The sequence below is a fragment of the Pinus tabuliformis genome, chromosome 9, assembly GCF_031772625.1.
Source record: "Pinus tabuliformis cultivar Carrire ecotype Pingquan chromosome 9, CPIR1, whole genome shotgun sequence".
In the NCBI taxonomy this organism is placed as follows: Eukaryota; Viridiplantae; Streptophyta; class Pinopsida; order Pinales; family Pinaceae; genus Pinus; species Pinus tabuliformis.
The window spans coordinates 448,260,823-448,281,898 of NC_142307.1; positions in this window are offsets into that span (position 1 = coordinate 448,260,823).

The following is a 21,076-nucleotide window of genomic DNA, read 5'->3' on the forward strand; positions in this document are numbered from 1 at the left end:
AATATTGTTATATATAGGAAAATATGGTTATTATATATATTTGCAACATTAAAAGATAAGTAACATTTATTGCCTTTATATAACATGCATATGTGTTTATGTAAGAAAAGATAGGATGAATTCTATTTTCTTAAAAATGGATTTCGTAGTCATTTTCCTGGAAGAGAATATAGATTAAAGAAGGTAATTTGTGAAATATTCTCATGGGTAGAGAGTTCTCTCGAAAAAAAATACTTAGTTATGAGAAAATATAATAACTTATGCATAGATAAAATGCACATAGATAAGTCATAAGAACCTTCTTTGGAAATAATATATCTTCTTATGCATGAAAGATAAGTTAGTGGTGTTAATTCCTTTGCAAGAGAGTTTGCAAAAGTTACATGTTCGGGTGAGTAAAAAGGTAAAGGATTTGTCTGTTGCATATTGGATAGTTTGATTTAATTGCATGGTTTATTGCATAAAGGGTTACCATTATTTTTTTTGTTGAAGCAAGAGTCGTACCTTCATATTCATTAAATCAGAAAATTATTTACATAGAATACAACCATCCACATGGAAGACTGGATCTTAATCAAACATTACTTTCTATAAAACCAAGGGTCACGAGTTAAGTGATAAAACTCTGACCCTAACCCACAAAAATACACCACCTAAAATGGTAAAAAGTAACAAGGCCACATAAGCATCCCGACAAAGCTGAGAAAAGGGTGAGAAAGCCATTAATTTTCCCCTTCAGAACACCTAGCTCCGACCAACTGTAGAGGAGGACCTTGCATAACTAAGGCTCCTGCCAAAAAACCATTTGGATTCACCAGTATGCATGTAGATTCCTGACCACCAATCCTCCCAAAATGATCCAACGGTAGAGGTAAATATCTTGCCCCCTGTATGTCCATCCTTTAAGGTTATGGCCCCACTGACAAGCTCAATAAATCACAGTCGTAGATTTGTTGTAATTGATCCTATGGCAGAGGATCATATAGCACTAAGTAAAAAAGCTATTGGTTAACGTGCGATAAGGGTGGAAAACAAAACCACCCCTCAACCACATGTAGCCCAAGGAGTTTGATCACTCCGAAATTTTGAAAACCACTTCCCACCTGAGAGGCCTCCGATATACCAGAAACCACTCAGCTAGCAAATTTGCATCCTTTGATAGCATATTAGGAATATTCAGGTCGCCGTTGGAATCTAGATTTCGACAACTACCACTTTCGCTAATGCAGCTGTATGTGAGCCTGAGCAACATACTACCCCTTCCCTCCAAACAACCACTCTAGTAGCAGACTCCTCCTATCAACATAAGAAAAAACAAGAAAATGTAAAACTTGCACCTCATAACTCTACCAAATTATTGGACAGAGCTTCCATAGTTTTGGTACGGTATACCATCATATCCTTCACTACTTGGCTATCGCATTGATCCATGAAACTATCCTGAGGCAACCTATGTCTGCCCATCACAACCCTATACATGGTACGCTTCACTCCTTGATTAGCTAGTAAATCAGCAAGTTTATTGGCCTCCCTTCGCACATGGTTAAAACTAACCATGCATAGGCCTCTGATGTGGATTTGGATCCTTTGGAAGACCCAGATCAGTCTCCAGTGTCTTGAAACCTTCTTCAGTTCTGAGCCACAAATAATTTTTTTTACTGTATTGATAATTATCTCAGAGTCAGCTTCGATAATTACATTTTGCCGGTTATCCTACACCAGGAGATCTAAGCACTGCTCCATAGCCATGGCTTCTGCCATGTTGTTTGTAGCTCTACCTAAATTTCCATGGAAGATGGAAAGGATATTACCAGAATCATCCCTTAACACCTCTCCAAAGCACGCACTGCCCGGGCTGCCTTTAGAAGCCCCATCTATGTTATATTTTAGAAAGCCCAAACGGGGAGGATGCCAGAATTCCTGCTTAGAAGCCAAAGCCCAAAACCTTTTGTTCAGGCCCTGCAACATAAGCCCTTACATTCCCAACAGTCCCAGAATCCTCAAGTCAGCATATGAGGCTGGATTTTCTAAGGGTTTTTCGCACTATGGTACCCACCATCTCTTTAAGTTGAGTCAAAGTCTACTTCAAAAGACATTGAAGTGATCTTTTTCCATTTTTGAAAAAGATTGTATTCCTTTCTTTCCAAACATTCCAAATAATGAATCTATTTGTAAGAGCCCAAGCAGAACCATGAATTTAATTATTTGAGAAATTATTTCTCCACCTAGTTAGGGTGTTGAAGATACACCCTCTACCCCTGTCACTCTTTTGGAAGATGTTAGCAAAATATTCCCACAAACTAGAGGTGAAGACACAATTATTGAGGAGGTGTTCCATAGTTTCTTCTTGTGCTTCACAGAGCTGGCATCTGGAAGGCCCTAGCACACCCCTTTTCCTTATGTTATCCCAAGTCAGAATTCTTTTATGATAAACAAGCCACATGAATAGTTTAATCTTCATCCAACCTTGATGCCTCCACAGACTCTGCCATATTCTATCCGGAGCAAGAGAGTCCATCTCAAGGAGTTTGCGTTCAGCCTCCTTAAGATTAAAGGTACCCTCATTATTGTTACCCCACCTCAATTGGTCATTCCCTCCTGTCACTAAGATCTTCCTTTGTACCAGTATCCACATGAGAGGCTCAGCTTTAGTTTTCAAGGGGTTATCTTCCCCATAAATCATATTCCTGCACTTTCTCCATTTACTTGCATTATTATTTTGGTCCCAAAAATCTTTTACCTATGTTAACCCTATGTTGTCTGTCTCTCTTTTGAGGTCCAGAAATTGTTCATTTAGAAGTATTGGTTCTTGTTGCCATTTATCTTCCCAAAAAAGTGTCAAATCCCCCTCTCTGATTTCCCAGAAGCTAATCTTTTGAACTAAGCCTTTGTTCTCCCAGGCCTTATTCCAGATATATGAGCCCTTTATATTACCAAACATCCTTATATGATCGTTATTGTCCCAAGTTCTGGCATATTTCTCTGTCCAGATACTAGCTCATTAGGTCTTTGCTTCTTTGACCCATCTCCACCATAACTTAGCTCCTAAAGCACTGCTTAGAACCTTTGGATCATCCAGACCCAAACCTCCTTGATTTTTGGGTTTGAAAATCTTTTCCCAAGTAACTAACGCCCATTTCCTTTTTTTCTCCCCTTTCCCTAGAGAAAGTCTCATTCAATGGTTTTGAATTGTTGTAAGACTCATTTTGGTACAGGGAGTGATGAAAGCATAAAAACTGGGATAAATTATAGAACAGCCTTTGTAAGCACCAACCTGCCAATCAAGTTTAAAGATCTGATGGTCCAATTCTTGATTTTATCCTGCGTATTATTAATCACCGGTTCCCAGATACTCTTATGAAGAGGTTTAGTAGTAAAGGGGACTCCCAAATATTTCAAAGGAAGAGAATCTCTTTGAAAGCCTAGAATTCTGGAGATATTCCTTTGTATAGTAATATCAGTATTAAAGAAAAATATTTTAGATTTAAAAATATTAACCTCCATACCTATGGCCAAACCAAAGTCATTTAGAAGTTGTTTGTATGCCAAAGCTTTTTTGACTATATAGGAACTCCCTGCAACATGGTATCATCCACAAATTGTTGATGACTTAATGTCTGTCCATTCTCAGAAAGTTGAAGACCCTTGATTTTTTCTGAATTCTCTTTTCTTCAAAATGGATTTCGTAGTCATTTTCCTGGAAGAGAATATAGATTAAAGAGGGTAATTTGTGAAATATTCTCATGGGTACAGAGTTCTCTTAAGAAACAATACTTAGTTATGAGAAAATATAATAACCTATGCATAGATAAAATGTACATAAATAAGTCATAAAACCTTCTTTGGAAAGAATATATCTTCTTATGCATGAAAGATAAGTTAATGGTGTTAATTCCTTTGCAAGAGAGTTTTCAAAAGTTACATGTTTGGGTGAGTAAAAAGGTAAAGGATTTGTGTGTTGCATATTGGATAGTTTGATTTAATTGCATGGTTTATTGCATAAAGGGTTACCATTATTGTTATCTTATTTCTTATGCCCAAAAGAAAGGTTGAATATGATACTTTCTTGTGAACAAATGCACGAGAATGTTTTTATGATACTTTCATGCCGAAACAAATGCAGAATACCTTTGTACACAAATGATAAAGAAACTATGTTGGGTTCTTGAAAAATAACTATGTGAAAAGAACACATATGCAAAAGCATAGAAACAATATTGTACTAAATGTATGAAGATATAACTATTGTGTTATATATTTTAAAGAGAAACATGGATTTGAGAAGTATTCGGTTAGATATTTTAAAGAGAAATACGCATTAGTGTGAATAAGTAATGCGGAAAGTAAAACAAGTATTTACTTGAATAAATGTACTAGTTAATTATTATGACATGCTTGATAATTATTTGTTCATAACATTGTTAAAAGAAGCATGTTGTGATATTCTATTTACAACTCATGCACATGAGTAGATGTTAAAAGATCACCTTTAGAGACTAATTATTGATTGATCAATATTGAAACTAATCTTGTTGCCAAAGCTTGTTGACAACAACGATGACAAGAAATGATGGCGGTTTGTGCAAAAGAAAAATGAAGTTTAACATTGTGGTAGGTAAAGAATTAACGATCCATGCTCATGAGTATGAGTTGTGGGACCGTAGATTTATAGAAAAATCATGCCACAAGGATGTAGAGAGTGGTGATATGTAGGTAAATGGTTTCATGGAAAATGTAACAGCTTTTAGCTAGTTATGTGACATTTTAATGATATTTCATTGTAATATTTTATAGCAATGGATAACGGATTCAATCCCTTATAAGCCATTGAGTGAGGGGTGAAAACTCTCATGAGCGTTTACTAATAAAATTAAACATTTGTTGGTTTTCACCCTATAGGATTTCCAGGGTATATCGGTGTTCAACGATGTGATTGCTTATTGTGTCAGACTGATGGTGTTGAATCCTTGATGATGTTAATTCCTTATTTGATGTGATAAACATAATGTCAAGTATGTGATTAATTAATATGGTTAAGGGAAGCATGAAATGGATCCAAGGTTCGTGAGACAATTTATGTTAATATACTACAATAGTGGTTGTCAATGGTTATGCAACTTACTGTCCTCTATCATAATTTACTTTGTGTACTATTGAAGATTATATCCAATGGTTAATGAGGAATGTGGAGTAGTGATTTTGGATAATGACTTGTGGGTAATTTGTGTAAAAAAATTCTAACTCCCTACTTTTACATGTGAGGTTACCAGGGTATGTTACAAGTGGTATCAGAGCTAAAAGTTGCAACACTGATGCCTTTGAGAATTGGTAAGTAGAAAAGAAATTGAGGTATGCCACCAATGGACATTAACTTAGGTATGAGTCTAACAATCTATGTACTGATTTATGTAGTACACTACTTTTGACATCATATGTGTGATTCATATTTATAACTGCATTGAGTAGTAAGTAATAAAGTTTGTTGCAAAACTATGTTCATGACATTGGATTCTTTATGAGGATAAAAGACAATAAAACTTTTGTCACACTTATGAACAATATTGACCACTCATTAAGGAAAGTGAATCAACTACCAACTTTTTCTTTGCAAATATGGAAATAATAATGATGTATTTAATGAACATGATTGAAGTTACAATAAACTAGTTCTAATTAGTCAATTCATGAATGTAAAATACGCGGAATGTCCTTGAATATGGTGATATACAGTTTTAAAAAGACATTGTAATAACCCCTCTAGATATTGAAAATAAACAATGAGTCAAGTAATGAAACTTGACTATAATAACTAATTTTTTATTAAGTCTTGTCATGGATGCATTAAGATGGTTGGTAGTAGTGATTGGTTAGTGTTATATGACTAACTAATAGAACTTGTATGAATTAATTGAATTTGATTTAAGATTATTACAATTCGTAAACAAGTGATTATGGTTGTTACTTCATGTATTGGTCTATTGATGACAATACACCATGGGAAATTGGAAATGTTTACATTGTTAACTCAACTATTATTGATGTTTACACATTAATGAATATTTTCATATACTTTTATGCATGACAATATTGTATGCATGAAACTAAAATGATTTGGAAAATAAATATTTGTTAAATGATGCATATTTATGACTAACGTTGCTGACAGGATTAAGTAGTGGTAACTTAATGGCAACAAGAAAACTCATCAAGGTAATATGTTGCAATGTGAATTGCAATCATAAATGAGAAATTATAATGTTATATGATATGCATGATTGTGTTATTTGGAAAATTAGAATCCATACAACATGTATGTCAGCTGTGTTTCCTATTAATCAAGATATTATGGACCCATGTTGAGCATGGTGTACATGAATGTTTCTTTTGTTAATCGTAATGTGCATATGTTTCACTATGTAAATTACTGTGGGTAAGAGTGATAAAAGAGAAATTTAACATGTCAGATAGTCATGGATAGATGTGAAAGACTAGAATGCCTTGGGTTGATGGTAGTTACCTGCTCAGAGGGGTTGATGGTACTTGCTTCCCTAGGTTTCCTCTACTTAGAGATAAATGATCTCAGTAAGGGAAAAGGTTCGCCAAGATGGTGAAAAGGGTAAAAAGCCTGAGGCAACTTTAGGTAGGACGCTTTTAGAGGAATAGGTAGGATGCTACCAAGAGGAATCTTATATTGGACCCTATGTGGTCATTGTAATTTTTGAGCTGGTTGGCCAGTGGAATTCCAAACTAGACTCGGTATTGCCTTTGTCAAATAACTGTTTGGATGTGAAAATGACTCGATCTAGTTTTGGAAACCAGTTCCCATGGGTTGGGAGGAGAATTCTTTAGCCTATCATGGTTGTAATAGCTAAAGAAATTAACTAATCAGCTATATGTTATGTTAAAAATGAATTTTATATATAATTGTGTAAACATGTTATGTACATCTTAACAAGAAAGGAGCCTTGTGCTCGGTAAGGAATTATTGGCAGTGGAGTTCCTTTATTGTATTGCTAATCTTTTGAATGTCTTAGCATGAGTTAGGATAGTATGCACTTTGTGCATTTATTGATCATTTTGATGATTAAAGAGATAGGTGCTCTTTGAATACTTTCAGAAGTACTGTGTGGATGTCTTTACTGATATTTAATATAGTGTGCATGTGGTGCAGTGATTTATCATTTTGATGATTAGTGTTAGTGCTCTTTAAGTAATTGTAAAAGTACTGTGATTTAAATATCATCTAACATTTCACAATTGATTGATAGTTAAAAGTATTTCATTTGACTCAAAATATTGTGACTAATGTGATTGAATTTGTTAGTCATACATTACAGGTTACTTACCATGCAGTGTTGATGGGTTGTCAAAACACTATTAAAATTCTTATGTGAAAGTGCTCATGAGTTTCAAGAGTAATTGGTAAGTAATGATAAGTTGATATAGAGATTTGTTTTTGTATATTACGAATTTGAATAAGGGCCAAGTGATGGAAATTGGAACTTGCATATTTTGGCAGTTATAAATGCTTATGACTTAATTTTTCTTATGTTATAACATTACAATTTCTGTTTATTGTCATTTCTTGGAATGAAATCTTTCATTTTGAAGAGGAAGGATTCCCTTTTGTGTGGTTTAGATTATTATATTAGGAGTAAAAGTTAATGTTTCAATGAGAGATGAACACACAGGACGGTGTTTTCTTTAAGGGGGGGAGTATGTAACATCCATAAGAAAACTCAGTGTAAAATCAAACATTTATGAAATAGTAATTTTAAAAGTTACGAATTAGTTACAAAAACTAATTCCTGATATTCGTGAAAACTGAATGATGACTCTGCACATAAAAAAATGGAAGAACAATTCCTAAAACAGTTTTGGTAGGGTGGATAAGGCTCGCCTACACTTGAGAAAAATATAAGTTATCATAGAGTAGGCTTCATCAAGCTGGCCCTCATTCAATGCACTCGGTGTCCTTTGGAACAGGTGTACCTGTTCTTTCATAACTGACTAACAACTTTGCGGAATTGTGTGGAAGACAAGTGGTGCCCTCGTGGTTTCCAGGACTTCCCCACTTCCCAAATTGCGATGACCAATTTTACACCAAGTTTTTGATGCTTCGAAGTCACTATGAAGATAAGAATTTGGTTATATCAGGACAACCAAGAAAGCGCAGAGTAAGACAATAAGCATTTGTTTATTTCAGGACAGTTAGGAAAGCGCAGAAAAGACAGTAGGAGGCAAATCTAGATTATGGTTCAGTAGGAAGTGTTATATATATATATATATATATATATATATATATATATATATATATATATATATATATATATATATATATATTCAGAAGATTGAGAATCTCGCTTTTGGTTCCCTCCACAAATTCCTACGTGATACTAGCTATTCTTCATAGTGTTCCATTCACAATGCCTTTGCATTTCTCATTGGTCGTCTGCATTTTGGATAGATTTTTGGTGGTACAACTGAAAAAGATAATTTAATCTCTTGCATAGAAAGATATGGCCAATAATGTTCATGTTCTTTAAAGTAAATTCCTTATTTTTGTGCACAAGTATTGGCAGGTATTGAAAATTTCTTATGCATTAAATATTGCAGAGATATAAGTCCTCTTGAAAATATTTGTTGCTTAGTTTATGCACAGTAAAAGCTAAGTAGTTTTGTGGGTTTCTTGAGAGTGTTAAAAGATAAGTAGCTTTATTATTTCTTTGGGGATAAATTACACAAGATTCTTGCTAAGTACCCAAGATATCCTCTTAATAAGATATGTATGAGACAACTAAATTTCTTGAGGAGATTGTTGTTATATATTTTATTCGCAAATAAAATATATTAGTACATGTAGATAAATATTGATTATTATATATATATATATATATATATATATATATATATATATAGATATATATATATTCTTGGTAGAGAAGATATATTACTACATGTAGCTAAAGAATGTTATATATAGGAAAAGATGGTTATTATATATATTTGCAACATTACAAGATAAGTAACATTTATTGTCTTTATATAACATGCACATGTGTTTATGTATGAAAAGATAGGATGAATTCTCTTTTCTTAAATGGATTCTGTAGTCATTTTCCTAGAAGAGAATATAGATTAAAAAGGGTAATTTGTGAAATATTCTCATGGGTAGAGAGTTCTCTTGAAAAACAATACTTAGTTATGATAAAATATAATAACCTATGCATAGTTAAAATGCACAGAGATAAGTCATAAGAACCTTCTTTGGAAATAATATATTTTCTTATGCATGAAATATAAGTTAATGGTGTTAATTCCTTTGCAAGAGAGTTTGAAAAAGTTACATGTTTGGGTGTGTAAAAAGGTAAAGGATTTGTGTGTTGCATATTGGATAGTTTGATTTAATTGCATGGTTTATTGCATAAAGGGTTACCATTATTGTTATCTTAGTTTTTATGCCCAAAAGAAAGGTTGAATATGATACTTTCATGTAAACAAATGCACGAGAACTTTTTTATGACACTTTCATGCAAATAAATGCATAATAACTTTGTACATAAATGATAGAGAAACTATGTTGGGTTCTTGAAAAATAACTATGTGAAAATAACACATATGCAAAAGCATCGAAACAATAGTGTATTAAATTTATGAAGATATAACGATTGTGTTATATATTTTAAAGAGAAATATGCGTTAGTGTGAATAAGTAATGTGAAAAGTAAAACAAGTATTTACTTGAATAAATGTACTAGTTAATTATTATGACATGCTTGATAATTATTTGTGCACAACATTGTTAGAAGAAGCATGCTGTGATATTCTATTTACAGCTCATGCACATGAGTAGATGTTAAGGGATCACCTTTAGAGACTGATTATTGATTCATTAATATTGTAGCTAATCTTGTTGCCAAAGCTTGTTGATGACAACAATGACAGGAAACGATGGCAATTTGTGCCAAAGAAAAATTAAGTTTAACATTATGGTAGGTAAAGAACTAATAGTCCATGCTCATGAGTACGAGTTGTGGGACCGTACATTGATAAAGCAATCATGCCACAAGGATGTAGAGAGTGGTGATATGTAGGTAAAGGGTTTCATGGAAAATGTAATAGCTTTTAACTAGTTATGTGACATTTTAATGATATTTCGTTGTAATATTTTTATACCAATGGATAAGGAATGAAATCCCTTAAAAGCCATTGAGTGAGGGGTGAAAAACCTCACGAGCATTTAATAATAAAATTAAACGTTTGTTGGTTTTCACCCTACAGGGTTTCCAAGGTATATCGGTGTTCAATGATGTGATTTCTTATTATGCCAGATTGATGGTGTTGGACCATTGATGATGTTGATTCCTTATTTGATGTGATAAACATAATGTCAAGCATGTGATTAATCAATATGGTTAAGGGAAGCATGAAATGGATGCAAGGTTCATGAGACAATTTATGTTAATACACTACAACAGTGGTTGTCAATGGTTATGCAATTTACTGTCCTCTATCACAATTTACTTTATGTACTATTGAACATTATATCTAATGGTTAATGAGGAATGTGGAGTAGTGATTTTGGCTAATTACTTGTTGGTAATTTGTGTAAAAAAATTCTAACTCCCTGCTTTTACATGTGAGGTTACCGAGGTATGTTACAAGTGATCTACACAAGAAACAACATAATTTTATGCTTGGGAGTTGACAGCCTCAAGAAATTTGAGGGAGGAATGTAACAGATAGGCAAACAAAGATAGGAATATTATTAATCTATGAAAGATAAGTAGCGATTAGACCAATGGTAACAGAGGAAAGTGAACCACTCATAGGAAAAAATAAAAGGGTAAAAAGCGGGCAAGTTGATAGGCAGCTGACCAACGATTGCATGGAACTCTGGCATCCTACGGATTTCAGGCAGATAAATGCTCGGAGGATAAGCCGTCAAACAGACTCGAAAAACTTTAGATTGATGATTTATGCTTCTCGTCAGGTCCGAATGCGAAAATATCGAATGGGCATGTTGTCGACCCCAAATCGGCTCAGGAGCATCAGATGAGCAAAGGCTGGATTGCATGGTATTTGGACCATAAAGCTAATAGACAGTTAACCCTAAACCAGACACGAAATTGTATAGATTGGTGGATTTGGATTCTCATCAGGTCCGTAAGAAAATTTAAGGTGTGGGCATTTTGGGGACCCAAAATCAATTTCAATGTTGGATCTGCATGGGCTAGATCGCTTTGTTTTCGGGCCTTAGTATTGCTTAAGTTTAATTGCTTAAGGCTTAATGCTTATTGCTTGATTTTACTTTACATTTTGTCGCAATTCGGGCAGTAGGATTTGTGGGCCTCGACATCAAGGTTGTGGGTTCTTCGTGGCTCGAAACTTTTGTCATTTAGAATACCTGAAAGGACTTTATAACCCTTTAATATTGTCTTTCAAGTGAAGAAGGTAAGGTTCTCAAGCATGGTTTTTAGCGCTTGTAACAGGATTCAATCCTTTTGTAGATTTTTTTAGTTAGGTAAGGGGTTATGTCTGCCCAACTGTCTACTGAGTATACACAAGGCTGGCGTTGTTGTTCCTAACCTCGTTAAGTATGTACATTATGTAATTTTCTCGATTAATGAAAAGTACCACGCTAACTGGATTAAAAAAAATATATATTTTACTATATATTTAAAAAATTATTTATATATTAATGATTTTTATTTTATATGAATTATTAGATTAAAAATATATATATGTAAATGAAATAAAATTATATATATTATTAAAATATATTAATTTTAATTTTAAATATATTTATATTAAAATTTCGGTAATCATAATATTTCATATCTAATATTAAATATTAAATTATATTTATGTATATATGTTCGCGGAGTGACCGAGATTTAATATGGCAATATTTAAAACCATACTTTAAGTTCGATATATCCTTCTTTTAAAAGAAACTGCGATTGTGAAAGTAAATGTGTGTGATATAAAACAAGTAGTGTTTTAACTTGATGGCTTTTTGTACGCAACTAATATTGTAATATCAATGTTAAATTATGAGTCATTATTTATATAGAAAATACAAAATGATGATAATCAAAATATGATATTTTATTTTATTTTAGAAATAAAATTAAAATTAAAACTAATAAAATATAAATAAATTTCAATGATAAAAATAGAAAATTAGATATAATTAAAATTAAAATTATATATATATATATATATATAGCTTTTAAATATATTTATTATTTACTTGATTGTATTGTGTTATTGTTTTTGGTTTTTCTTCTCATAATCAGATTTACTTGTTATTCAAAAAATTATAATAATTTATTTTGAATTTTGTTTTAAGGGATAGGAAATGAAAACAAGGATGAGCAAACTAACGTTTCCTCACCCTGATATCAATCTTGGGAATTCAGTACTTCCTAGGCCCCGAATTGAACCCGTGATGGTGTGTATCTTGGAGTGATGAGTGATCATGTGTCTAGGACTCAATCCTATTGTTCTCCAAACGTGTGAAAATGTTCTATATACGTGATTTCGATCCTCTTGTATTGTTCAATATATTTAATAAATGACCAGGCATTGAATATGGTCATTCACATTTTAACCAGAGCCAAAAAAGCCAAAATTTTTAACAACCCTTAAAATTTAATTTAATATACAGTTAATTATATAATTAAAATTTAAAAAATCCTAAAAATTAATATATAATATAAATGAGTTTATAAATGATTTGTGGGATAAACCAAAATAAAGCCTTGATTATCTGAAAGAACTTTTAAATTAACATATGTTTGTTGGAGATCAAATCAATTTATTCCATGCCTTTTACCAACAGAGCACAGCGCTTTGGATATCTTATTGATTTTATTTAATACCTTTTAGCAATGGAGCATGGTGCTTATTAATAGTTATTTTTAAATGTTATAAATATACAAAATAAAAAATTGATAATTTTTTATATGTTTAATGGATACATTGAGTTTTGCTCGGCTGTTTAAATAGAAATAAATTTGAATTGTGTTTGTGTATAGAAATTTTCCGAGTGGATAACTATTAGTACAATTATATTGATAAATGTGGTTGATATCAATCACATTAAATATTGTATATTAATATTAATATACATTACGGTATATTAATTAGATGTTACTATAAATATTGTATATTAATATTTAGTTATTAAATATTAATATGAATATTTTAAATTAAATATTGTTTTTTTTTAGCTTTGAGAGGATTACATACTCATCATGTCCAATTTCTTATGTGGATAAGGTGATAGTACAAGATTTGAATCCAAGATTTCTGGTTTGATGACACTTCGTTTCCACGGCCTTTGCCAATTAAATTATCCCAAGTGAACAAATTAAATATTGTGATTATAATTGATATTTTAAATTAAATATGATTAAATATTAAATGTAAATACTTATTAATATAAATATTGTTAATTAGTTAAATAAATATTAATATAAATATCATTATTAATATTGTTAAATATCAAATACAAATATTGTTAATATAAATATTGCTAATTAAATATTGTTAATTAATTAAATAATCAATTAATTAATTTATAATGTGACATTGTACCATGGTTGACCATGATTGATATTATAAACCCAAGGAAATAATAAAATCTATGGATTAATACTAAAAACCCAAGGGATTATAAACCTAAGGGAATAATGTTAAACCCTAGGAATATGAACCCTTAGATTAATAAACTCAAGGGATTCATATTATAAACCCAAGAAAATTATTATTATTATTATTATTATTATTATTATTATTATGTAATTTTAAGGTCACGGCCAAGCCAGACAACAAATTGGTGTATGAGACCCACTTGTTTGTGGGACAAGGGACCCACCTCCACGCAACAATTTGATTGCTAAGTGTACGAAGGCTTACATACTCTACCCCCTCTCGTTTTGAACCTATGACCTCTTTGGAGGAAACACACACTCTTAGCTATTAGGCCCACTCAAGCTATATCCTAAGGTACATGTATCCGAACCATTAGGCCCACTCAAGCTATTTCCAGATGTTATAAAGGCAAGGTGTAAAAATTATAAACCCGAGGTATATAAACCCTAAGGTAAATATTATAAACCCTAAAATAAACATGGTTCACCATGGTTGATTTGCATATTGAGACAATCCTTGTCACAATGCGATGTTGGACACTGGTTGACTATGTTTAACCATGACTGATTTTCATATCGAGACTAACTTTGTCATAATGTGACATTGGTCCATTCTTGACCATTGTTGATTTTTATATTGGGACAATCATGGTTACAATGTGACATTTGACTATGGTTGACCGTGGTTGGCTATTATTAACCATGTTTTCCCGTGGTTGACTATATTTCGTTATGATTGACCATGGTTAACCATAATTGATATTATAAAACCAAGGAAATAATAGACCCAAGGGACTGATATTAAAAACCCAAGGGAATAATCAGCCCAAGGGATTAATACTAAAATGCCAGGGGAATAATATTAAATCTAATATTAAATCTAAGGGACTAATATTATAAACCCAAGGTATATAAACCCTAAACACTAAAATAAACATCATTGACCATGGTAGAGCATGATTGACAATGACTGATATTATAATCCCAAGGGAATAATAAAACCTGGGGATTAATACTAAAAACCTAAGGGATTATAAGCCTAAGTCAATAATATTAAACCCTAGAAATTTGAACCCTTAGATTAATAAACCCAAGGGGTTGATATTATAAACCCAAGGGATACAAATTATAAACCCAAGGTATAAAAAATCCAAGGCATAAAATATAAAATAAACATGCTCGACCATGATTGATTTCCATATTGAGAAGATTTTTTCACAATGTGACGTTGGACCATGGTTGACCATGATTGATTTTCATATGGAGGCAATCTTTGTCACAATGCCATATTAGACCCTCTTGGACCATGGTTGATTTTCATATTGAGACAATCACTGTCACAATGCGACATTCAACCATGGTTGACCATGGTTAGCTGTGATTGACCATGGTTGACCATGACTGATATTAAAAACACAGGGGATTGATAATATACACCCAAGGGAATAATAAACACAACAAATTGATATTATAAATTTAAGGCATTAATACTAAAATCCAAAGAGATTATGAGTCCAAGTGAATAATATTAAACCCAGGGGACTAATATTATAAACCCAGGTATATAAAGCCAAAGATAAATATTATAAATAGTAAAATAAACATGGCTGACCACGGTTAACCATGGTTGATTTTCATATCGACACAATCCTTTTCATAATGCGACATTGGACAATGGTTGACCATGCTTAACCATGACTAATTTTCATATGAACACAACCTTTGTAACAATGCAATGTTTAACCATAGTTGACCATGATTGACCATGGATGACCATTTTTTTTAACATAGTTGACAATGGTTGACCAAGGTTGACCATTATTAACCATAGTTCACCATGGTTGACCATGATTATCATATTGAGATAATATTTTTCATAATACGACATTGGATCACAGTTGGGATGATGATTGATTTTCATATTGAGACAATCTTTGTCACAATGTGATGTTGGACCATGGTTGACCATGATTAACCAGGTTGACCATGATTGATTTTATAAAACATGGTTGACAATGGTTGAACCCAAGGGACCAATATTATAAAACCAACATATATAAACCCTAAGATAAATATTATGAAGACTAAAATAAACATGGTTAACCATTGTTGATTTTGATATTGAGACAATCCTTGTCACAATGTGACATTGGACCATGGTTTATTCTCATGTTGAGACAATCACTGTCACAATGCTACATTTAATCATGGTTGATCATGGTTAGCGATGATTGACCATGATTGATATTATAAACTGAAGGGATTGGTATTATACACCCAAGGGACTGATATTGTACACCACAGCAAATAATAAACACAAGGGATTGATATTAAACACATGCGACTAATATTATAGACTCAAGGCATATAAACTGAAAGACAAAAATTATAAACAATAAAATAAACATGGTTAACCATGGTTGGCAATGGTTGATTTCGATATTGAAAGAATCCTTATCGTAGTGCAAAATTGGACCATGGTTGACCATATTTAACCATGACTAATTTTCATAACAACACAATATTTGTGACAATACGACGTTCAACCATAGTTGACTATTATTGACCATGGATGACTATTTTTTATTTTTTAAAACATGGTTGACCAAGGTTGACCATGATTGACCATGATTATCATATTGAGACAATATTTTTCATAATGTGACATTGGACCATGGTTGAGACAATGATTGATTTTCATATTGATACAATATTTTTCACAATGTGACCTTGGACCACAGTTAACCATGACTAACCATGGTTGACCACGATTGATTTTGTAAAACATGGTTGACCATGGTTGACCATTGTTGATTTTCATTTTGAGACAATCCTTGTCAAAATATGATGTTGCACCATGGTTGAGCATGCTTGACCAAGATTGATTTTCAAACTAAGAGAATATTTTTCACAATGCGACATTGGAGCATAGTTGACCATGTTTGATTTTCATATTGAGACAACGTTCGTGACAATGTGATGTTGGACCATGGTTGACCATGATTGATATTATAAATGCAAGGGAATAATAAATCCTAGAGATTAATACTAAAAATGCAAGGGATTATAAACCTAATGGAATAATATTAAACACTATGAATATGAACCCTTAGATTAGTAAACCCAAGGGATTGATATTATAAACCCAAGGGATAAAAATTATAAACCCAAGGTATATAAACCCTAAGGTAAATATTATAAACCTTGGTTGACCATGGTTGATTTCCATATTGAGCCAATCCTTGACATAATGTGACATTGGACCATGGTACACTATGTTACCATGTTTGATTTTCATATTGAGACAATATTTGTCACAATGCGATGTTGGACCATGGTTGACCATGGTTGTTTATAATTGACCAAGGTTAACCATGACTGATATTATAAACCCAAGCGACTTATAGTATAACCCAAGGGAATAAGAAACTCATGGGATTAATACTAAAACCCTAAGGGATTAAGAATGGAGAGGAATATTATTAAACCCAAGGGAGTAATACTATAAATGTAAGGTATATAAACTCTAAGATGGATATTATAAACACTAAAATTTCAAGGTTCACCATGGTTGATTTTCATATTGAAACAATCCTTGTCACAGTACGACGTTGGACCATGGTTGATTTTCATATCAACACAATATTTGTGACAATCAGACGGTCAACCATGGTTGACCATTATTGACTATGGATGACCACGTTTTATTTTTTAAAACATGATTGACCAGCGTTAACCATGATTGACAATGGTTTGCCATGGTTGACCATGATTATCATATTGAGACAATCTTTGTCATAATGTAACGTTGGACCATGGTTGAGACAATGATTGATTTTCATATTGAGACAAACTTTATCACAACGTGACATTGGACCATGGTTGACTACGATTGACCATTGTTGACTTTCATATTGAGACAATCCTTGTTAGAATACCATGTTGGACCGTGGTTGAGCATGCTTGACCACGCTTAATTTTCAAATTGAGAGAATATTTATCACAATGGAACACTGGAGCATCCTTGACCATGATTGGTTCTCATATTGAGACAATATGTGTAACAATGCGACGTCGAACCATGGTTGACCATGATTGAATTTATAAAGCAAGGTTTCCCATGATTGATATTATGAACCTAGTGGAATAAACCCGTACTAATTATTAGTAAAAAGCAAAGGGATTATAAAACTATGGGTAAAATATTAAACCCTAGGAATATGAACAATTAGATTAATAAAACTAAGGGATTGATATTTTAAACCCAATGGTCTACTACGAAAACCTAGGGATTATGAACCAAGGGGAATAATATTAAGCCCAAGGATGTAGTACTATAAACGCAAGGTATATAAACCCTAAGATAAATATTATAAACATTAAAATAAAAATGGTTGACCATTTTTACATAGTAATTTGTCATTTATGCATTGTATCATTGCGACGTCATCGGTAGTCCCTAGTTAATGACCAACGACGATCCCGATTTGGTGAATTAGTTCAAATAGTTGGCCTTCTGGATGTTTCTGGAGCTGGTTGTTGGGTCAGTTTGGGTCGTCTTTCTGCCTTTGGGAAGGTGGTTCTACTTCTTGTGCAACCTCCCTTGAGGATAAGCTCCCTCTCCCTCATTTCATGCACACTACTCCTCCTATAAAATCACTTACCATTGCTATGATATGCTAGTTGCTAGTTTTTAGTTCTTTAGGTTGTATAGTGTTGCTAGTGCATTTGAGTTTGGTAGATATCTTTGGTGTGAGTGTGACAAGTGTGGGATTTCTAATGGTTTGTAAGAGGTTGTGGAGTGCCCTTAACCTTGTATTAAAGCTTGTGAGTGAGAGAGAGAGATATTGTTGTTTTGGAGACCCATCCTTGAGAGTGAATGCTTGAAGAAACATACTGGCTGGACCCTCTGAGAAGGCTTACGACGTCAGGACTTGGTTGTAAGCTTTTCTCTTGATTCATTATTACTTGATAGCTCATGATTTCTTGACCTTATGAGTAAATAGATCATTGTTGTTCTCCATTACGTGCTTTATTGTTTTCTTGTGGTGTTTCAGGTTGATTGCTCATTAAGGAGAAGGAAACGGAAGATGGAGTAGCGTAATGGAACTTCATCAACCACCGGTTTGAGGTAGGCCTCCAACGATGACTATTTAAGGGAATTAATTATTTTTTTGTCCTTGCTGTGGCTAGACCCACTCTAGGGCTAGAGGGGTTGCCTCTGTCTGTAGAGGGAACACTTTCCTACTTCAGATGTTGGCGACTCTGCTGGGAATTCCTTTGCATGTTTTTTCTCTTTTTTGCTCTTGTTTTGGTTTTGATTTAGTGTATCTTGGATTTTGGGGGTGAACTATCAGTCTTTTGGGTTACTTGGGTCAACCTAGGAAGTCCCCTGATCATCTGTAAGGATAGGCTGGCTTTTGTTTGGGAGTTTTCATTCATCTTTCATTGGTTGTAAGATCGTCACTGAAAAATCTTAACAATCGCACCAACGTCGCGTTGTCTCCGTTTTAATGTTTTGTGCATCACTGAATCCCGTCATACAGTCGCGACAATCCCTGAAATCATCCTGTCACATAAGAGACATGTACTCTCGTGATGATGTCGCACTGTTGCTACGACTAGTGGCTGATCGTCCCTAGTTGTTAGTGTTATGCCTGTGACGATTCTTGTAGAGTTCTTTTCCAATTCTAACTCCTGAATTCACCAGCCCTATTGATCCCATGTTACCTTTCTCTTAACCATTAGTTTGTGTTTAATTGCTTATGGTTAAGGTACCATCTCTTTGGTTTCATTGAGTGAATCTTGTATTTTCGGCTTTGTGACCTAGTTTTTCTCAAATTTGTTTGAATTAGTTGACTTGGTTACGTATTTGCCCAAGGTTCATCTACAACCCTCTAGTTGATTTGTTTGAGGCTTCTTCATTGCTTGTTTATTTCTGGTTGATTTTTAGTGATAATTATTGAACTAATCTTTGATATTGATTCGATTTCTTTTCACTACCAAACATAAATCACAATTGTTTGGATCGACTGGTTTCAATCTTGCTTGTTTTTCTTTTTAAATTCAAAATTGTCAAAGTCAAAAGACTGCATTCATCTAGTATATGAAAGTGAAAGTGTATTTGCATCTCGAGTTTTCATATTTGAAAAATTGGAAAGCAAATATTAAAATCTATCATCAGTAGTATTCGTGCACTGTAGGATTGATGTGTTTATGCATTGTGTCTCTTAGCTGATCTTGGTTTTTCTTGGTTTGGGAATGATCTCTCTACCCTCCTATAAGTAGGTGTTCATTGAAATAAAATATGCTTTTCTCATTCTAGCTGCATCCTAGGTTTTTTTGATATACATACGGTAAGGCCTGGAAATTGAAACATAATTCAAGATCAACTCTAAAATGAACTGAATGAACTTAACAACACATTAGAACATAACGCACATTATTTAGAGGTCTAGGCTAGAGATTTTCTCCGGCATCGTTAAACCTAGTTACAATTGCTTTCACTTAAGAATCGGTGATTCCTCCTTCTGCGTCTCAATAGTTACATAGTACAGACTTGTGCTCCCAGTATCATCGAGTATATGTTGGGAGACCCCACTAAGTTATCATCCTATATCCTTAGGAAGTCATGTCTACCACCTTGCAAACTATAATGCACCGAACATAGCATTCGAGAAGATTGACTGCCGTACAGGAGCTCCTTGGTTTTCATATGATTGCCAAGGTGTATAGGCAGTTTTATGTGTTGCTTGGTAAGCCTTTTACCTATTTTCTCCATTGTAGTCACTTTCGGTCCTTTTAGACTCCTTAAGAGAAAGGTCCATCTGAGCACTTGTCCTTTAAGGCTCATTAAACCTTGAAAGAGATAGAGTCAAATTTTTCGTCCTTTTCTCGACTCTTGAAACATGAAAAGGTCAGGTTTTGTTCCTGTGTCATAAAATTTACTGCCCACGAAATATTCCTGGTAACAGTTCAAGTTCTTAGTGGTGATAAGAGTGTTTCTCAAGCTCATTCCCAATGGAAATAGTCCCCGAGTCTACCGATCAAGGTCTTCCCCCAGATGAAAATCCTGGTCCGTTTCCTCATTTTGGAAATACCAGTGCTTCGTATATGGCAACACTGTCCTTGCCTAGGTTAACCATCGGTTTCTCCATTTGGTTGTTTTCAACCTGGGTGTTCCCGAGTGTCATGACTCCTGTTCTATCGTCTCCTTCATCTGACCCACGACACGATGATTCAAAGGTTAAGCTTACGCCTTCTTCCCTTGTTTCTTCCTCCTCCTCTCCTCCTTCACCTAGTGAAAGTTCCACATCTAGTAACAAGGAGACTAAGAAGAAGAAGAAGATTATGAAGAAGAAGAAGAAGTATGATAAATGCGAGGCCACCTGTGCAGCTACTGCTCTGAGCACATC